The sequence below is a fragment of the Balaenoptera borealis genome (genome assembly GCF_965194805.1).
Source record: "Balaenoptera borealis genome assembly, chromosome: 21".
Taxonomy (NCBI): domain Eukaryota; kingdom Metazoa; phylum Chordata; class Mammalia; order Artiodactyla; family Balaenopteridae; genus Balaenoptera; species Balaenoptera borealis.
This window is the reverse complement of record NC_138880.1, coordinates 25110863-25126601: the sequence shown is the minus strand read 5'-3', so window position 1 is coordinate 25126601 and position 15739 is coordinate 25110863. Positions and strand designations below refer to the sequence as shown.

The window sequence follows — 15739 nt, the reverse complement described above, 5'->3', positions numbered from 1 at the left end:
GATTGTTTATTTGAGATTTTTCTTGTTTCTTGAGGCAGGCTATAAACTTCCCTCTTAGCACTGCTTTTGCTGCATCCCATAGGTTTTGGATCATCGTGTTTTTGTTGTAATTTGTCTCTAGGTATTTTTTGATTTTCTCTTTGATCTCTTCAGTGATCTCCTGGTTATTTAGTAATGTATGGTTTAGCTCCATGTGTTTGTTTTTTCCCCTGTAATTGATTTCTAATCTCATAGCATTGTGGTCAGAAAAGATGCTTGATATTATTTCAATTTTCTTAAATTTACTGAGGCTTGATTTGTGATCCAAGATGTGATCTCTACTGGAGAATGTTCCATGTGCACTTGAGAAGATAGTGTAATCTGCTGTTTTTGGATGGAATGTCCTATAAATATCAATTAAATCTATCTGGTCTATTGTGTCATTTAAAGCTTGTGTTTCCTTATTAATTTTCCGTTTGGATGATCTGTCCATTGGTGTAAGTGAGGTGTTAAAGTCCCCCACTATTATTGTGTTGCTGTCGATTTCCTCTTTTATAGCTATTAGCAGTTGCCTTATGTATTGAGGTGCTCCTATGTTGGGTGCATGCATATTTATAATTGTTATATCTTCTTCTTGGATTGATCCCTTGATCATTATGTGGTGTCCTTCCTTGTCTCTTGTAACATTCTGTATTTTAAAGTCTATTTTATCTGATATGATTATTGCTATTTCAGTTTTCTTTTGATTTCCATTTCATGTGCATTTTTTAAAAAAATATATTCAAATAAAGTAAAAAAAAAAGTAGAAATAAAGAGACGATTAGAAATCCTGCTTAAATGGACATTTATATCATGTTCTTGGTTGGGACAACTGTAAAATTGTTCAGTCCCCCACCTTATCTATAAATTTAGTGCAATTCCAATAAAAATCCTAGCGAGATTTTTTACAGGAATCTGGCAAATGAAAGTTAAAATATCTATGAATAAATAAACCTCCTCAAACTAGCTAAGATAGTTTGAGAAAGTGAAGGGAATTCACCTATCAAATATTAAGAAATGGTATTGAGCCAACAAAACTTAAAAACAGTGTATTTCGGGTAAGGAAAGACAAAAAGACAGAGAGAACAGAACAGAGTCAAGATATAGAGCCAGGAATGTGTACGAGGACTGAGTCACACAGAGGTGGTATAACAAATCATAGAGGAAAAGAAGAATATTTAATGGATGATAGAAAAGTGGTTTGCTTCACAGAAGAAAAAATAAACATTTGTGTCCACTATACACCATATACAAAAATAAATTCCAGTTGGATTAAAGGTGTGAAACATTTTTTAAAAACCTATTAAAAAGAGGAAAATTTCCTTAAATTTTCTTAAAAGAAGCCTTTGAATTTACAAATGGATATATGAGTATGCCAAAATTAAGTAGTTTCATTCGAAGAAAACATAATGGCAATGTTAACACATAGGTAACTGACTGGGAAGAGATATTTCAAATATTGAAAACCAGTAAGGGGAAAAATAGCTACAGAGAACTTATGCAAACCTGTAAGAAAAAAAAAAAAGAAACAGGAACCAATAAAAGAAAATGGTCAAAGAATTTTCATAAAGAGATTCTCAACCTCACCAGTAATCAAATCCAAAACTGAAAAAATAATGTTTTTTTTAATCCAATAAATTAAACAAGATTAGGAAGTTATAGAACCAAGTGATGGTGAGGAAGTAAGGAAGGAAGAACCCAAATGTACAACTCATGGAGTGTTAATTGGTGTGGCCCTTTTGGAGGTCAATTTGGCAGTATTTAGTTAAGTGATAAAGTCCACATGCTATTATCTAGTAATTTCATTCCTAGATATACTCTAGAGAAAATTTTTAATGGTTCACAAGGGAACTTCACAAGTAAGTGCTCATTGTAGTGTTGTTTGTAGTGGCAAAGTTGGAAGCAATTACTACTATGCAATAATGGAGAATACTAAACATTTCTCATCAGTTATAAAAATGCTAAATACATTGCAATAGTTAAGCAGTTATAAAAAAGCAAACAGGTGTCACTTTAAGAAAATGATACTTCTATAAAAGTCTAAATTTATACAACAAATAAAATGAGAATTTGTATTATTAAAAGATTCTTTTAATTTATATCAGGATAATGGAAAAACTTTTATTAGAAACCAGAATACCTGACTCCACTATTCAGGAGCTATTTGACTTCAGGCTAGAATCTAGCCTAGATACTTAATCTCTTCAAGCCTATTCCTTCATCTGTGAAGTTTTTTTTAAGTGGATTTATAAAAACAGAATTTACACATAACTAAAAGGGAAATATGGTATATACAGAAAAATCTATTTCTGGGTCAATTACTTTCAAGCAAGGTAGGAGGTAGAATATACATATTAAAACATTCTGGAGAATTTAAAGATAGGAATGAGAGTTGGCTATGGGAAGCCCCTATTTTCTCTTTAGAATAAACTCATTACTTCTCTCAGGAAGGAAATGGTCATAGTTTCAGGATAAGTGATATTTATTACAGCACAAAGTAGCTCAAATTTGGAAAAAAATTTAAATCTATTTTGTAATTTTAATCAGTCAAAGGGCAGAATGGAAATCTAACTTTGTAAATAGAATATGATTCAACAGTCAAAGGGAAGGACATCTATCTCCAAATCCATCATAAAAATTGTTTTAGTTCATTCTTCTGCACTTGTTGGTCAGTTAAGCATTAGGTACTTGATGGTATTGTTCAGATCTTATGTCTTTACTAATTTTTTTTTTTTTTTACATTTCCTATTGATTCCTGAGGAAGGGGGGTGTTAAAATTACCAACTATGATTATGGAATTGTCTATTTCTTCCCTCAATCTACCTATTTTTGCTTCGTGTATTTTGAAGTTCTGTTAATTAGAAGTGTATACACACTTATAATCATCTTTTTGATATATTGACTATTTTATCATTATCAAATGTTGCTCTTTATCTCTGATAATTCTCTTTGTCTAGAAATCTACTTTATATAATATATAGCCACTCCAGCCTTCCTATGCTTATACTTTGTGTACAACTTTATCTATCCATTTAATTTCAACCTATCAGTGCTTTTATATTTAAATTGCATCACTGGTAGACAACATATAATTGAGTCTTACTTTTTAATACATCCTGACAATTCTTGCCTTTAATTAGATTGTTTAGTCCATTTACATTTAGAGTAATTATTGATATGGATTAGGTCTATTTTATTATTTGTTTTGTCTGTCCCATCTGTTTTTTTGCTCCCTCATTATTCTTTTCTTGATTTCTTTGGGATTGCTTGAACAATTTTTAGAATTCCATTCTAACTGATTAACTTTAGCAAAACCTTTAGGGTTTTTGTGTGCGTGTGTGTGGTTGTCCTAGGGCTTACAATACACATCCTTTTCAGTGTTTTTAAAGTTAATATTGCAGCACTTCACGTAAAATACAAGAACCCTACACTCCCCCTCTTATCTTTAACCTATAGTTGTCATATGTATTTCATCTGCATGTATTATAAACCCCATTTTATAACATTATAATTTTTGCTTTAAAGTTATATATTTTAAAGATATTATATGGGAAAAAGCCATTTATATTTACCTTTCTGGTGTTCTTCATTCCTTCCTGAACATTCAGGTTTCCATGTAGTGTTATCTCCCTTCTGTCTAAAGAACTTCGTATAACATTTTTTGTAGTACAGGTCTGCTGATGATAAACTCTCTTAGTTTTCTTTTAAATGAAAACGTATTTATTTTGCCTTCATTCTTGAAGGATATTTTTATTTCATTTCATCTTGAAAGATATTTCTAGATAGAGAATTCTGGGTTGACTTTTTCTTTCTTTTCTTTTAGCACTTTAAAGATGTCATTTCACTTGATTCTGATGAGAAGTCAATAGTACTTCAAATCTTTGTTCCCTTCATATAATAATATTTTCCCTGGCTACTTTCAAAACTTTCTCTTTGCTTTTGCTTTTCAGTAGTTTGACTCTGCTGTACCTAGATGTGATTTTCATTATAGCCTGCATGGGCTTCAATGAGCTTCTTGAATCTGGTTATTTATGTCTTTCACCAAATTTGCAGACATTTTGGCCATATTCCTTCAAAAAAAAATTTTATGCCCCGTTCTCTCTTTTCCTTCTAGCACCCTACATGTTAGATCTTTCAGTATTACCTTATAGGTCCCAGAGGTACTGTTCATTATTTCGTTTTAAAATATTCTTCCTCTCTGATCTTCAGATTGAATAATTTCTATTGATCTAACTTCAAATTCAGTGACACTTTCTTCTGTTATTTCCACTCTGATCTTAAGGCTATCCAGTGAAAATTTTATTTCAGACATTATACTTTTCAGTACTAGAAGTTCCTTTCAGTTTTTAAAATCTCTTTACTTTTCTGAGATATTCTATATTTTCATTCATTACAAGGGTGTTTTCTTTTAAGTCCTTGAGCATAGTTGTGAGAGCCGCGTTAAAATCCTTGTCTCAAATTATAACTGATTCATCCTGGGCTACTCACCATTGATTGGTTTTGGGGTTACATTTTCCTACTTCTCCATATGTCTAATAGTTTTAGATATCATCCTGGACATAGTGAATGATGTACTGAGCATCTCTAGATGCTCAGTTCTGTTATGTTTCTCTAAAGAGCAGCAATGTTTTTGTTTTGGCACGCTGTTCACTTGGCTGAACTCAAACTCTAACTCAGTGCAGTGCTCTTGGCCTTAACTGGGCTGCCTGGAGTCCACCTTGCACATGTGTGGTTTAGGAATTAGCTAGAGATTTGGGCAGTTTCCACACAGACTTTAAGGCTCCCTCTCTGTGACTCTCTTCTTTCTGGGATTTCTCCTCCACTTTCCATTTTTGTTCTTTTAATTGCCTCTTCTTCATCTCTTTGGTGAGGCAAGGATTCCCACCCTAGGTTTATGGGAATGGCCTAATACATGACACCCAGCACTTGTCAGGTGAGATCGATGGCAGTTTACTAGTCACGCATACTCATAGCCTGGGCGAGGACACCAGACACCATTCAGGGATACATGAGGGTTACACCAGAGAACACAGTAAACAACCAGGTACTGAGGGAGGCAGATTTTGTAGTATCAAGGTAGTCCCTGGTTCCTGTGGGGGGATGGGATTGGTTTCTTTGAATAATTCCACAGGCTTGCAGGGAAATGAAACCTGCCACTCAGGTACAAGCAGGAAATGTACCTGGTCCCCAAGACAAAAAGGGTTGTTTGGCTAGGGGATCTTAGGACCATGGGAGCAGATGGGGAGGGGAACTTGGTGTTAGGCTGTTCATAACCTTCCTGATTCTACCAGATGTCAAGGCAGTACATGATATTAATTCTAGGCCCTGTACCACACTGTGGTTGCCCTGGTCTCCATCCTCTGGCTCTTCAAGCCAGTACATCTGCAAGTTTCTAAGTTTAAGTCATCCTACAAAACTGGGCACTGCAGGCTAAAGACATAAAAATAGGAAACGCCTGAAGTGCCATTTCATTCTTCCAAGTATTGACTTCTTTTGCTTGCTTTCCAGTGCCTTTTGGTATTTTTAAAATATTTTATCCAGAATTTATAGCTGTTATTTGTGGGAGGGTGATTTGATAGGACCTATCTGGCTAGTACCAGAAGTAGAACTTTCAAAGTTCATTCTTATTCTTTGGCTGTAAGCAGTTTAACTAAATAGCTGAAGAAATACCAGATATGATTTATTGATTATAACAGGAGTTGGGTGGAGTCTTTGGAATGATAATATAAGAGAATATTAACTCATAGCCACAATTAATAACTGTACGGCTCAAAAAATATTGTTACATAGAATACTTACATTTTGATTTAGTGCAAATTTTGATTCCACACAAATAATTCAGTCAAAGTTCTGTTGGACTCAGCACTCATCAGATAAAATCCAGAAAAAAATGTTTCTTATTTCATTTTTTTTTACACACTGCGAAAGTACATATGAAGGAAAAAAGCAAAAGCTATTATTTGACAACATGGTCCCATATTTCTTCTTAAATATGCACCATCTTCCATAAACCATGATTGACTCCTACAAATTTTACTCTCTTTTTCTCCCTTGCTTCTACATTTATTGCTAATTTGATTTTATTTATACTTGTGCCTGTAGGCATTTTCCTAACACTCTATATACGTGTTCTATATCCCTACAGAGACTATAAATGTCTCCTGGACATGGACCAAAGATTTGATTCGGTTTAAATCCATACATAGCACATACTTGCATATGTTGATTATTCTTTTTTCAGTGAATCCTATCAAGACTCGAATGGACAAATTGGGTTTTAAATTTCTTCAGAACTTTATATATGGTCGTTTCCTTTGGTGATCCCAGAATCACTCACAAGCCTCAAGAGCAGGTTATAAACATGGCTAGGACTTATTAGAGCAAAGGAAAGAGAGCAAAAGCAACGGGAAAAAGATGCATTGGGGAAGTCCAGAGAGGTCAGCACAAGCTTCCAATGTTCTTGGCCTGAAGTTGCAAGGAATTCTCTCTCTCTGTCTAGCAGCAAAACTACAGGCATGCGTGGAGTAGCTCTACCTGAGGAAGCCCATTTGAGTCTCAGGGTCCAAGGCTTTTATGGGGAGCTATTAACGTCCACACATTCTGCTATACAATCAGCTATGGCAACTGAGACTCGGGACCCCAACAACGAAACCAGGTGTACGTGTTGTGCAAAGCAACCTGACAAGCCAGTCTGGCGTGTTCCATTTCTCCAGGTGTACTCAACAAAATCGTCACTAACATAAAGAACATTGCACAGGCCAAATTCCCAGGGTTGGTCAGGTCAGTCATGGTTTCCTTGGAGACATGCAAGGAATAAGCAACCAGACCTGCTGCATTACCTCTTCCTCCCAAGGGTCTGTCCATCCTTGCTATCCCCTATTACCGACTCCCGTCTTACTAATAGAAGTGATACAAAGCTAGCTAAGTCCTGGCTTGCGGGAAAATATTTTTAAGACCACTGCACATCTAAATCATTTCCTCTAGTCTCTCTACCCTTCCCAACACATTCCCAGCCTCCAATTTCTATGGCTGGCTGTTCTTTACAGACAAGCAGGTTACATCTAGGAAGCAACAGTTTATGCTGTTTGGAAGAGGAGGCCTAAAAAAAAACTACAGGGTTATAAACATTGTATGATTTAAATCTGTATCTTTCCCAACAAACCTGCTCTGCTTCCTGGATCTTCTATTCTGCACAACATTGCCACCACCTCCTTATGGCCCCGTCCCCTAAAAACAGTCACTAAACCCAGTTGATATTACCTCCTGGAAATTTCCTGAATCTATCTCCTTCCTTCCACATAACCTCATTTCCCTGTTAATTGCTCCTTCCTGGCTTCTCCTTCCCCCTCCCTACCCAGGCCCTTATTCATTACAGCAGAGTTGTCACTCCCATTCTTACCTAGAAAGCAACCCAACACACACCGAAGAATAATTTCTGAAAAAGATGCCTTATATGAGGTATTGTAACCACTCAGGTCACTATGTTCAATTGTTTTCCTGTCTGTTTCCCGTGTGTTTCCACTAATATCAATTTTATTAAAAAATAAATTCCTAGCCCAAATTGAAAACTATGCCCAGTGGAATGGAATCAATTTCTTGGAGTTCTTTGAGCCACGCAACAGAAATAATAATAGCTGCTTCCTGTACCTCATCCTCTCTTTGCTTTATGACATCTGGGCTCTTCTCCCAATCTTTTTCCTTCCTCAACTGCTATGTTCAGATTCCACTTCATTAGATACTTCTGCGAAATTTCAATCCTATAGAGAAGACCACAGCTCAATAAGAGACATCAGGGAAGGACTCCTTCTGGGGTAGACACAGTTTGCAGTTCCCTTCTGAGGTTGTAGGTACAAGTTATAGATGGCATGAACACAGAACATTAGCCTGAATGTGAATTTTTAAAACATTTAACTCATAAAAATGATAAGAGGTATTCCCTCTTAACCTAAGGTATTCAAGTAAGATCACACAAAAATTTAGAAAGCTCTTAACAAGTTGAGGGCTATACTGAATGAGAAAAAAGCTACACATAACTTCTCCTAAACTGCTAAAAAACTTCACAAAAAAATGTATTTCTGAGCCAAAACTGCCTAGATCAGTTTCTAAAGTGTGATGTCTTCAAAAGCTTCAAGCTTAACAATGTGGTATTTATTAATTTTATTTTTGTGTAACAATATATTTGCAATTAGAATGCTAGTATGTAAAGTATAGACATTACTAGCAGTAGTAGCAGAAAAATTCTCAAAAAAGTGAACTAAATCTGAATATTGAGTATATTTACTCATGTGCTCCTTTCCCAGTGGGTAGTATACATATGCATTTTGTTATTGCAGAATGTACGGAAAGCTTTTTGCTTCTTTTATATTAAAAATAAAGTTTAAATTTTGTTGAAGCAGTACGTGTATCAAAAAAATCAAATGTGCAAAATGATATTTGTGAAAACTAAGTCTCCCTCCAACTCCAGATCCCCAGGCTCTAAATCAAAGGCAACTACTACCATAGATAACACTGGACTATTCTTCCAGAGATATTTTACCTGAAGAGTAAAAGTTAGGCATATTCTGAAGCTAAGATCAAGGAACTATATTCAATATCCTGTTATAAACCATAATGGAAAAGAATATGAAAAAGAGTATATATATATGTATAACTGAATCACTGTGTTGTACAGCAGAAATCAACACAACATTGTAAATGAACTATATGTCAATAAAATAAATTTAAAAAAAATAAAACTAACATCATGTAAGGAAGCCACTAGGCTCTTTTGCAATTATTTTTGAATCATCATGCCACTTTTCAAAGATTACGTTAGATAGGCTATTAGTCCAACCCTGTATTACAACTGTATTTTTTGTTATGCATAAAGGAGTAACAAATCGTTTCTGTAGATATAATTTAAATATCATGGTCCCTAAACTTTAATTCTCCTGTTGTACCACCACCGTTAATGCCTGAAATAATCATTCCTTTCTCTGTTTCTTCTGTTTTCCCATAACAGTAAGCTTTTTAGCCTCTAATACTTTCCATAGAAATTGTTCCCCATAACTTTTATATCTCTGCTTTTTTAATCTCTCTAATTCTAGTACTTACTTTCAGGAGGTAACAGAAGAAAGTATTTCTACTGTGACTTTCAGGCATTTCTTCAAAGTTGTCTCCCTGAAGATGTCATTTCTGTGACGAAAGTATATTATGCTAAAGGATCTGGAATGTATACCACAGTTAGAACAAGCAAAAGATGCCACACTTTGGCTGCAGATAGATAATGAAGAACACAACCTATGTTTTCTCAAGCAGAAAACAATTGAGGGCAGTCTAGAAAACAAAAGAAAATAAGATAAATTATTTGTTAAATATTTCTAAAATGTGGGTCTTTTATTTTATAGAACCAGCACATTTCAAATTACTTGTAGGGGCTTCCCTGGTGGCACAGTGGTCAAGAATCCGCCTGCCAATGCAGGGGACACGGGTTTCAGCCCCGGTCTGGGAAGATCCCACATGCTGCGGAGCACGCGCTCTGAAGCCCACGAGCCACAACTACTGAAGCCCACGCGCCTAGAGCCCGTGCTCTGAAACAAGAGAAGCCACCACGGTGAGAAGCACGCGCACCACAACAAAGAGTAGCCCCTGCTCGCAGCAACTAGAGAAAGCCCGCGTGCAACAACGAAGACCCAATGTAGCCAAAGATAAATAAATAAAATAAATAAATTTATAAAATTACTTGTAGCAAAATAAGGTTTTAACACAATTTTCCAGAAAGATATATTGAATAAAGCGAGATATACTGGTTTCCATAGATAAAAGAGTCAGAGAACTCCAATTTACAGAAATAAATTAGATAAACAATTTTTTAAAATTTACCCTCAGAAGCTAAATCAATATTCACCAAAGTGCTGGATTAAATTAACCTTGCCAAGAGCAATTAATGTAACAATAGCTCCAATAAAGCCTCATTAAGTAATCAATTAGAATCATTACAAGGAACAAAAGATTCAGCAAAAAGCTCCTCACCAGTAGCATGAGTTTTATTTTTAAAAAACCATTCTTATTTTAACTAGAGCTGAAGGCAAAAGGCATTTGCCCTTGAAAATAAATGTCTAAAGGATACATGATTTCTAGTACTTTTGATTTTATGATTATTTTGGAAATTATTGTTCAGGAAATTCTAATTTTCCTTTAGAGGTAACTTTGTCAAATTTGCTGCAAGACTTCTCAGAAAAAGTAATTTTATAATATCCCAAGTTCTTAATTGTTTTTTCTATGGGTACTTTTCTCCTTTCCAATGATTATCAGCTAAGATTAACTAATATTTGTTTTACTCTTAAATTTTTAGGTGTACACTTATTTCATGAATTGCTGTGTGACCCTGGGCAAGTTACTTAACTTCTCTGGGTCCCCATATTATCACCTGTAAAAAAAAAATTGGTCTAGAGGTGAGCTATAATAGGGATTCTCAACCTCTCCCCCTTCCTTCCCTACAGACATGATGGTTATGATGAATTAACATCAGCAGCAGTGGCTCATCCAGCTACTCAGTGAGGCTGCCTGTTGCCTGCTCTCTCTTCCTTTGAGGGAAATCACTGAACTAAGATTAGTTTTAGCTATACAAAGTCTATGAGTCTATAGTGATCAGAAGATTAAAAATGACCATCTGAAATTGTGCAACCATGAGATGAAGTTTTTTCTTTGCTTTTCTTTTTTTTTAAATAAATAAATTTATTTATTTATTTATTTGGCTGCGGTGGGTCTTCGTTGCTGCGCGCGGGCTTTCTCTAGTTGCAGCGAGTGGGGGCTACTCTTCGTTGTGCTGCGCGGGCTTCTCATTGCGGTGGCTTCTCTTGTTGTGGAGCACGGGCTCTAGGTGCGTGGGCTTCAGTAGTTGTGGCGTGCAGGCTCAGTAGCTGTGGCACGTGGGCTCAGTAGTTGTGGCTCTCAGGCTCTAGAGCGCAGGCTCAGTAGTTGTGGCGCAAGGGCTTAGTTGCTCCGCGGCATGTGGGATCTTCCCGGACCAGGGCTTGAACCCGTGTCCCCTGCATTGGCAGGCAGATTCTTTTTTTTTTTTTTTTTTTTGGGCAGGCGGATTCTTAACCACCGCGCCATCAGGGAAGCCCCTTCTTTGCTTTTCCTTCATCCAACCTCTATTTATTCAGCACTGTGCAGGGCTCTGATACAACAGACACAGTTCTTGAATAAAATTATCTTTTTTGAGGTTCTTAGTAAAAAAAGAAACACACACATAATTTAAAGAGGATGAAGTCTATGCTAACATGGCTTTCAACACCTTCCCTCTTTACCACCCTTCTCTGTCCCTTTGATGAAATTAATAGGAAAATCTCTACAACAAATTAAGAGTAGCATATGACAGGCATTGTACCAAGCTTTAATCTCAAACTTGCAAAGGTAAGAGGTCAAAGCTCCAGTTTACATGTTTTGGCTACTCCAAGATTCTAGGCTATTGTTGGGTTTATTGATTATCTACAAAAACATTTTAAGGTAAGGTAGCTCACTAAGATAAAGGGGTAATGACACGGACAGAATGTGCTGGCATCTCTTTTATCACACTTATGGATCAAGCTATTACATTATTTGTACAGGTTAAACTATTTACACCTACACTATCAACCATTTAATTTTAGACAGGTTTATTGTTTCACCAGCAAAATTAGACTAGAATTTCAATTTTGAACATTAGTATAAATCTCTCTCCCCTAAATTTTAAACCCTTTCCCCTGCTTTTAGGAAACATAATTGCATAATTCAAACTCCTTTAATACTGTGACCTAGTTCCTCCTCTTGATGTTATAAACGGCTCATGTAACTATGGTAACCATCCAGGGAAAATTGAATGTTTTTCTGGTCAGCAATATGCAAAGTATACCATACGTGTTATTTTTCTCTCTGGGATAACCAAAGTGGATAATACGTGTTTGCTCTTCTTCTTGGTTATGGGAATGACATTTTATCATACTGAAAATTCTATGACTATAGACCCAGTCATTCACAGTACCTTCATTAAAAGGTTTAGGATCCTCTTTTGCTGTTAGTGGTCATTCTAATTGCTGCACAGTACTATAACCCATAGTATGATTGATTGTATACACCCATCTGCGCTGCCTACCTCATAAACTAAATGTACAGGCTAACAGTACTCATATTAGCAATATTCCATCTCGAGACTCTGGTATTTTCTTAACTTTGTCCTTTAGTCCTAGACAAAGTGTTTCCTTAAAACAAAAAACTAAAATGGAATCATCTTGGGAGTATACTTAGATACCAAGAAGACTTATTTCCCGTTTTTAGTGATTTTATATGTCTTCTTTTTTGCTTTATTTTTTTTTCTACAATTAAGTTGTACTACTTATGCAATAAAGCAATCAAAAATGCTTTAAAACTGAGCTCAGTGGAGATGTAGACTGTTAGTATTTGTGGTTATTGTTGTCGCCTATTGTACTAATGAATTGATTTAAAGTTTCAGGTTTTTTCAGTACAATTTAAAGTGCTTCACTTGGACCTTCTAGAACAAATTACACTCTAAAGCAAATGCCTAGATTTTTAAAGGATTTATTTATTTGCATTAGGTATAATTACATTTCTACAGTGGGCTATCAATTGGTGACCTTTCAATATGAGGATTTTGTTTAAAGTGATTTTCTTGAATTTCCCTACATTTTGAACAGTGCTTTTTAACAATCCAAATATCTTCCTTAGAAAAAACATTGCTATCTGCTTCCCTGAATTAAATAGGGAATTAACTGCCTTTTACTAGTTTAGAAAAGACCTCACTAACCAAATGCAGTGTGGAATTTGTTTGGATCCTGTTGAACAAACCAAGTGTAAAATAATACTAATGAGACAATAGGGAAATTTCAATTGTCTGGATATTAAATGACAGTAAGATAATTTTTGGATGGGATAATGGTATTGTGGATGTTTTTAAAAAGTTCTCTCTTATCCGTTCATATTTAAAGTACACAGAAAATGATAATAATCCAGCAAGCATAAGGGAGTGAAATATTAAGGACCATATATTGATAAATATTCAAGCTGGGTGAATGGTATATTAGGATTTATTGTACTATTACCTCTACTTTTGTGTGTGCTTGAAATTTTCCATAATAAAGTTTTAAAAAATATTAAAAAGAAAAAAAGGACTTCAAATTTAATTGTCCTGACTCAAGCAGTAGCTGAATCTTCTCAGGAGGTTATCTTTAGGAAACCTTCAGAACTATTTGCTAGTTTGTTTTCCATCAGAGTTTGAAGTGGTCCCCCCTCCCCTTACAGTATAAATAAGGGCCTACCAGAGATCTCTTAAACATTTCTACCAGGGATGTCTCACAGTAACTGATTTAGAAATTAAAGCTAACCTCAAATAGTTCTACTAATTTGGGGGTGTCAGTTACTTATCTTTTTTAAGGTTACTTCAGAAAATATACTGAAGAGCAAATAAGATGCCTTTTTGCTTTATTCATACAATTAAATATCACCAATTAACTTCTATATTGTGGAGAATTGGGGACTTTTAAATATTGCATTTAGCAGGGTACAGGAACCGAATTTGAAAAGGCCCCAAATTTCCAGTTAAGTGATAACTAAAAAGAAAAGGACATGATAAATAACCAAAGTCAAAGGGCTGAGTTTGGGGAGTATAGTGATTTTTTTTTTTACTCTCCTCACACAATCTGCTTTCACAAGTACGGCAGGAGTTAAGTCTTTGATTAACTTTTATAAATTATTATAGCAAAAAAAGCACATGTCTGACAATTCACATACACACATAGATTACCATATGAGAGTGTTCTTTATAGGTTTAGATCAACACAAGCTGCAGAATCATTATTTAGACTTTTTGCTTCCTTTCAGCCTGTTCAACAGAATTATGAAAGGTCAAAATAATGCCCTAAAAGGTCTTCACTTCCATACTCATCCTTCCTTCCTCATCCTGCTCATGGTTCCTGGAAGGAGTGCTCTAGGTATTATGAATCATTGCGTTTTCTCACTTCTAGTCTCAAACCATGTGTTATATCTGCCTGCAGACCACTTCTCAGGCTCAATAAAACCCATATGTGCGTTCTGTGTCTAATCTGAATCAGTAAATAATAAGGCATCTTGCATTATTTTGGGCCTTCAATAAAAACTAGCTGATTTAAATCTATGAGTAAACAAAAATAGTAGGGTTTACGTAAAAGGTGATTAAAATTCAATTCTTAACAGTGACTTTTTTGACAAGACCTGGCTGGTTAATCTGATTTAAAGAATGACAACAAGAAAATCCCTAGACGGTTCTCAGAAATACAAGACACTGGACTGCCTGGGTTGACTAAATATTCAAGTGGTCAAAACCTCCAAGTGTCACAGGATAATAATACAAGACAATCTCTGAATCCTGAGCCATATTATCTTGTTCCCAAGACTCAAATTTCCAAGAGTGCTTTGTTTCGGTTTGAAATCTAAAATATCCTCTAGATCAAGGTCTAGATTTCTCCTTCCCTGTCAGTGGTAACGTACTATTAACAGCTGTTTCAAAAGTGCCCTAAATAGGTCACCATACAGGTGCCCCACCGCTGCAAACCAATTGGATATAAGGAGAAATCCCAATTTATCGCCCCCTCACGTTTTCTTTTTAACTCAAATGTACTACTCACAATAGTGCTTGTTTACATAGGCATTCCGTTAAAATTCTCCGCGTATTCGTTCTCTTTACACCCATTTCTTTGAAAAATACACGCTGTTATATACACTGAGTCCATCTGGAATTAAAATCAACTCCTCTGCTTGGCATTTCATTTAACCCCAGATAGGAATTAAACCCTGTCGGCCGGTCACGTAGATGACGACGTGGGCCTGATTCCTGATTCGGTCTCCATCCTCGGTCCTCGCGTCTCCATCACCCCTGGACCTCGGCCCCCAGTGGTTTTCAGTCTTACGTAGATGTTAAGGTGGTGGTGCCCCTCAGGCCGCCAGGAAGCCCTTGCCTACGTTTAATGTTTAAACGTTCTGATCCCCGGAGGGAAAACTTTTTTTTTTTTTTAAAGGTTGTCTGTCGGACAAACAGGTATGGGGCAGAGTGAGCCTAAACTAAACGCGATTCCTCAGGAGCCCTAGGGTGGACAAAACCTGCATGTCCTGGTGCGCCGGGAGACCCCCGCGTCTGCGGAAGGGCGGGAGCTCGCAGAAGCCAGGAGGGAGATTCAAAAAGCGGACGGACTAAGGGAGAAAGAAACGCAGGGGGCCGCGAGGGCACCGCCTACCTCGGCGATCAGCCCCGGTGCTCCGGGAGCCCGAAGGCCGCGGCGGGAGGAAGACACAGCCAGAGGGCGGTGCCGGCCCGACGGGCACATAGCCGCCGCGCATGCCCGGAGCCGCGCTCGCCTCAAGCCCGCCGCGTAGTCCCCTCAGGACTCCCTCCGGGTCGCTGCGTAAGGCGGCCGCCTGCTGCTCCTTTTAAGGCTCGCGAGGGGCCGCGCTGCATCCATCTGATGGGGAAAAAGTCGGTAACACCGCGCCGAGGGAGCTGGGCCAAGCTTCCCCGTCCCTGTGGGCAGGACGGAAGGAAGGGGCCAGCCACCTGCCCTCTCAAGTCCCATTCAGACATTGAGCAAAGAGGCGGACCCGACAGTGCTTCCCCTTTAAGAGGGGGCGGGGCGCAGCCTACCTTTTGGCCGCCCTTCGCACCCTCCCCCCGGGCCAAGAGTTGACAGACCAATCGCCCGGGTGGCGGAGG

The 15739-nt window shown here is 37.1% G+C and overlaps 1 long non-coding RNA gene across 12 annotated transcripts in view; it reads right to left on the bottom strand.

Annotated features, from left to right (window-relative positions):
• LOC309619775 overlaps nucleotides 1-15695 on the bottom strand; it is a 31104-nt gene extending 15409 nt beyond the window's left edge. For 4 of the 12 annotated variants that reach the window (XR_014239208.1, XR_014239209.1, XR_014239210.1 and 1 more), the window contains exons 1-3: nucleotides 9112-15695; nucleotides 7666-7775; nucleotides 5818-5937 (exon numbers count right to left, since the gene is read on the bottom strand). This is a non-coding gene — a long non-coding RNA (uncharacterized lncRNA). Of the gene's footprint in view, nucleotides 1-3590; nucleotides 3696-5817; nucleotides 5938-7665; nucleotides 7776-9111 lie in introns of all 12 variants that reach the window. The other 8 variants (XR_014239211.1, XR_014239212.1, XR_014239213.1 and 5 more) reach the window with 5 other exon arrangements.
• Between the last annotated feature and the right edge of the window lie 44 nt (nucleotides 15696-15739).